Here is a 5,961-nt window from a genome sequence, read left to right as displayed (position 1 = left end):
TTGAAAGAGGAAAAATAACTTGCTTTTGAGAACTCACTCTATATTACTAATTGACTATTAGAAATCCAAAATTAATACGAATAATTAAATTTTAAAATAAAAGAAAAATAAACACCCTTCGAGAACATCAAAAGCTGAAATTACTTTATTTCATCTTCTTCCTTTTAGTCTTCTAACTAATACAAACTTTGTTGCAATTCCTTTTTATGTTATTTATTTTCCTTCGGATGAAAATTGGTCTTTGAAGAGAAAGACTCAATTTTGACTGAAGAAAGAAACATGTCTAGGACAGATGTTAATCTCGCAACAAAGAGGAGATGCATGCCAAACAGATTTCAACTTCCTTGCCACCTCTCAAGCCAGATGGCTCCATTTATAGACAAACTGTGCCTCTTTGCAGATGAAAAAAGGTAGCCTTATTCATTTAAAATAAAAAAAGCTTGGTTGAAACCAAAACTAAGCAGATAGCACCGCTTGCTTGTTTAATCTCAGTTGAATGTTCCATAAAAGTGCCACGTGTCTGCATAAGACATTTTTTATATATAAAGGTATAGATTGTCTTACTTTTTATTGGGTTGTTTTAGATCATAAGCAAGCAAGTCGGTTCAACGACAGCCCTGGGAAGACTCAGGAAACACAGCTTCTCAGAAAGAAGCTTTAGATTTGTAACTTCAAGGTCTATTCTACGACACCCACCTCTGCCAAAGCTCATCTGAATCTTCTAATGGATACTCTCCTACAGTGCTTCTTTAGCATATGCTGGACCCTTTTTGCCCTTTTCAGTTGCATATACTTTTATCAGTCTTCAAAGAAACCAAGCAGAAGCTGCAGTGCTCCACAAGCCGGTGGTGCTTTACCTATCATTGGCCACATGCACCTCTTTGGTGGTCAGCAGCTCACACACAAAACCTTAGGTGGCATGGCTGCCAAATACGGACCTGTCTTCTCCTTAAGGCTAGGATCACACGAAGTGTTGGTTTTAAATAGTTGGGAAATGGCCAAAGAATGTTTCACTGTCCATGATAAAGTTTTCTCCACTAGACCAATCATTACTGCTTCAAAGATTCTAGGCTATGATTTTGCTATGTTCGGGTTTGCTCCTTATGGACCTTATTGGCGTGAGATTCGCAAAATAACTACGATTGAGCTTCTATCTAACCACCGGATTGATATGCTCAAACATATACGAGTTTCAGAGGTAAAGAGTGCAATAAGAGAATTGTACAAGTCATGGCTTAGCAAAGGTAATGGAGGAAGTGGAGTATCCGTGGATATGAAGCAGTGGTTTGGGGATCTAACTCATAATATTGCTTTGAGAATGGTTGGGGGAAAAAGATACTTCGGACCAAACGCTGATTGTGAGGAAGCTGAAGCACGAAGATGCGACAAAGTAATGAGAGATTTTATTCTTCTGTTCGGAGTGTTCGTGTTGTCTGATGCAATACCATTTCTTAGATGGTTGGATTTCCTAGGATATGAGAAAGCCATGAAAAGAACAGCAAAAGAATTGGACAGTATTGTAGGAGGGTGGCTGGAGGAGCATAAACAAAAGAGGCTCATGTGTGGAGGGGTGATAAAAGAGCAGGATTTCATGGATGTGATGCTCAACATCCTGGAAGACGCCAACATTACTGGTTACGACGCCGACACAATCAACAAGGCTACTTGCTTGGTAAGAACTCTCAACACCCTACCAAATTAATCTTGTTCATTACACAAATGTCAAAGCTGTCCTTTTTATAATTCTTAATCACATTCATCTATCTGTGAAAATGGGATCTTAGGAAAATCCAATTCTATTAACTATATCTTGTTCTGGCAGAATTTAGTCTTAGCAGGGAGTGACACAACCATGGTCACTCTCACTTGGGCCTTGTCTTTGCTATTAAATAATCCGCACGTGCTAAAAAGTGCCCAGGATGAGCTAGACATGCACGTCGGCAAGCACTGACTGTTGGAAGAATCTGATATTAGAAACATGGTCTACCTTCAAGCCATTGTCAAGGAAACATTGCGCTTATACCCACCAGAGCCAGTCATTAGCCTTCGGGCTGCATCGGAAGATTGCACTCTCTCAACAGGCTACCGGATTCCATCTGGTACACGACTGATGGTAAATGCCTGGAAGATTCAACGTAACGAGCGTGTATGGCCAGAACCCCGTGATTTTCAGCCCGAGAGATTTTTTACCACCAATAAGGATACGGATTTTCAAGGCCAAACTTTTGAACTCATCCCATTTGGCTCAGGACGAAGATCGTGCCCTGGGGTGTCACTAGCCCTCAAGATGCTGCACTTTATCTTGGGCAGCTTCTTGCACAGTTTCAAAGTTGCGAAATTATCAGAGCTGGAAGATGTAGATATGACGGAAAGCCCTGGGTTAACAAATCCAAAAGCAACACCTCTTGAGGTTCTCATCACTCCACGTCTTGATTCGAACCTTTTTGAGATATAGGCAAAGAATTCATATATTTAGCTGGAAGAAAAAGTATACACTGTGTGACTACTATGGTGAAATAGATGCGTGTTTCAAGCGTCCCGTTTACCAAACAAGACGTCGAGAGTTTCACTTAACCATTCCCCTCCTGCAGCCAAAGTGATAGCGGCTGTAGCATCCACCGGTAATGTGTGGAAGAGGGTAAGCTTTCTATGTGGATAGGACGTATCAACACCTTTTGCATCTTTTAATTTTAAAGGAAATATCTAAAAATAATAATATTGTGTTGGGTCCTGAGGACCAGGATGGCCGAAGATCAAAAATAAAAACCTAAATGTGTCGTCTTTGTTAGTTTTGTTATTAAAATGGTTGATTTGGTTGCTAAGTAAGAAGTTACAATAATAACTCTTTTTGCTTTTATTATTTATAATTTTGTATCAATTTAGTCTTTTAACTCTTTAAAACTACATAAATAATTTTAATTGTCTAAAAATGTTTCAAAACTTGAAATTATTTTGTAATTTCAATAAAAATTGTGAAAATTTAACGACTCTTTAAAATTTTAAAAATAAAAATATTTTTAAAATATATAAATATATAAATATTTAAAAATTTTAAAAATTATATTATTTACTTATATCTAGGGTCAACCCGAGTCGACCAACGTCCGAGTCTAAACCTTTCAAGTTCGTGGCTCGGTCCACTCAAAAATCTAGTTTAGAAATAAAAAATTAAAATATATTTTTATATTAATATTTTGTATTTTATAATTAATTTTAATTTTTAATAATATTTTTTTATTATCTAAATTGAATTTCAACTGCACTGGATATTAAAACCTTGTCCAAATCGGGCCGATTTAGAGTCTATCATTATTTATATTTTATTTTATGCTAATATTTTATAAACCATATAATGAAATTTATATAAAATATATTTTATATATAATTAATCTGATTGGAAAAAAATTATTCAAAATTTAATTAATATGGATCGAATAGATAGTTCAGAATTTTGAGAGAACTTATTACCATTCATGGAGTCTTCATGATAGATATGTTCATGAGGTGGGCAATTCGCCTGGACAAGGTTTTTTATGTCCCGGGCTGGGTTAGCTCGAATTCAATTTAATTTAATAAAAAATTTTAAAATTTAAATTTAGTTATAAATTATATAAAATTATTAATATAAGATTATTTTTATATTTATTAATTTTTAACAGTAAAATGAACTTTTTTAGTGGGTTGGGGACTGTCCAAAAACGGCCAAGGCTTGAAATCTTTTGGACCAAGCCATAACACAGCCCATGGATAGATTTGATTTAAGTAAATTATATTTATCTTTTGAATTTTGGAAATTTGTATATTTTTATATATTTTAATTTTTTCACAATTTTGTGTTTTTATATTTTATTGAAAATACAAATAACATTTAATAAGCTGTTTTTGTCACATGACACGCGAAGATTGTGCCACGTGGTGATAATTGATATTTCATACATATATATCTATAATTAGTAAAAATCAATAAAAATTATAAAAAATTATAGAAAATAATAAAAATAGTCAAAATATATTACAGTTATAAAATATTTTACAATATAAAATGAAAAAATTATTAAAATATAAATAATTATAAAAGAATAAAGTTATATAAATTTTAAAATAACTAAAATTATAAAATATAAAAATATAAATTATGAAAATTATAAAAATATTAAAATTATTATTTTAAAATATGGAAATTTATTAAAATATTTAAAACTTAATAAAAAATTAAAATATATATTATAACATATTATAAGAAGAATAAAAAATATTTTAAAAAAAATTTCATATCCACACTAACCATCATTAACATTACAGCATGTAATAAAAATTACAAAATATTTACTTGATCCTTAAAGTTATCTATTGTGTTCATCTATCGCAAACCTCTACAGAGCTTGCACCGTCTTTGTTCAACTTCGTTAACAATGGAGTGTTTTGAGATGTAAACTAAGGTGGGAAAATGAGTTGAGAAAGCAAGTGATAATCGAGGTTGCATGTATATAAAATTGTAAATATTTTTAAATTTTTAATTTTATATTATTTTTGAATAATTTGTAATATATTTTCATAATTTTCTATATTTTTATAGTTTTCACTTTTCTATATTTTTAAATATTTTCTATATTTTAAATATTTTACATAATTTTTACAATTTTTTCATAATTTATATAATTTAAAAATTTTAAATTTTTATTATGTTAAAAATTTTATTTTTTATAATTTTTAAAATATATAACTTTTTCATTTATAATAATTTTATAATATTCTATGTTTTATAATTCTTTTTGCATTTTAATATTTGTTTATAATTTTTATATTTTTATGATTTTCTATATTTTTATGATTTTTATATTTTTATTGATTTTAATGATTTTATATATAATACCTATTTTTGCCACGTGGCACAATCCTAGAATGCTATGTGGCAAAAATGGCCTAAAAAACCGGTTGACATGTGGTTTCTAATGTTGATGATTAACTTTAACGGTTAAAAAGCTTAATGAGTTGTAATTCTAACATTCAAAAGCTCAATTGAGTGCAAAAAAATTTAGGGGCTTAATTGATTTTATTTTATTTTTTTGAAAAAGTTTAGGGGCTTTTAAGACTCTCTAGCCAAAAATTTATGCTTTTGAAAAGGGTAAGTCAATTTACAAAAAAAAAAAGGCTTACTTTCCATTGACTTGTAAGTAATTTTCGATTGACCAAATTATTTTCCATAAAACAAACTCAAGAAAATATAGACAACATTTTTCATAAATCATTTTCTACGAAACAAGCACAACCTAAATTTACATTCTCTATTTAGATTAATTCTGAACAGTGGTTGTAACACCTTAAAATATATAGGGTTAGATGAAATAAGTAACCAAGTAATGACCTAAACTAAATGGTTAAGTAGTTAAAACACTCCCTAATGATCCTAGGTTTTATCCATATTTCTCTTATTTCTTTTCTTTTCATTTTCAGCAACATAGGATGAAAACCACATTAGAATATGTATTAGTTAGAGTAAAAACTTAACAAGAATGGACAGCAGCCCAAATGGTTAATCATCACTTCTTTCCCCTTGTAATTCCAAGTTTAAGCTATACTAATCTCCCCCATTGCCCTCTCACAATTTGAAATATCTAAACTATTTAAGCCTTTTACTAATTGTATTTGTATTCATGTTTCTTTTTCAAACCAAAACAAAATTTTATTTATTTTCTCTCTATTTCTTATTTCCTTTTTCTTTTTCATCCTCTTCTTTCAAATATTTCTCTCCATTCCTATGGATTATTATTTTGTTTCCTAAATCAAATCAACTTCACTACATCTAGCAAATCATCGTCAATTTCATCCTTAACTTTGCCAAGAATCGGTAAGTGCCTTCGTTTTGTTAATCGAATTTCGTATCTTGTAATATCATTGTCCTGACACCAATCTTTCATTCGGTTATTCAATTTCTTATGATTTCTTTCTGAAACTCATGGA

At 30.6% G+C, this 5,961-nt stretch overlaps 1 pseudogene; it reads left to right on the top strand.

The window, feature by feature from the left end:
- Positions 1 to 575: 575 nt before the first annotated feature.
- On the top strand, positions 576 to 2,867 carry LOC108483014 (cytochrome P450 CYP82D47-like; annotated as a pseudogene).
- The last annotated feature ends 3,094 nt before the right edge of the window (positions 2,868 to 5,961 follow it).

The sequence above is a fragment of the Gossypium arboreum genome, chromosome 11 (genome assembly GCF_025698485.1).
Source record: "Gossypium arboreum isolate Shixiya-1 chromosome 11, ASM2569848v2, whole genome shotgun sequence".
Lineage (NCBI taxonomy): Eukaryota > Viridiplantae > Streptophyta > Magnoliopsida > Malvales > Malvaceae > Gossypium > Gossypium arboreum.
This window is presented reverse-complemented; position numbering and strand designations above follow the sequence as displayed.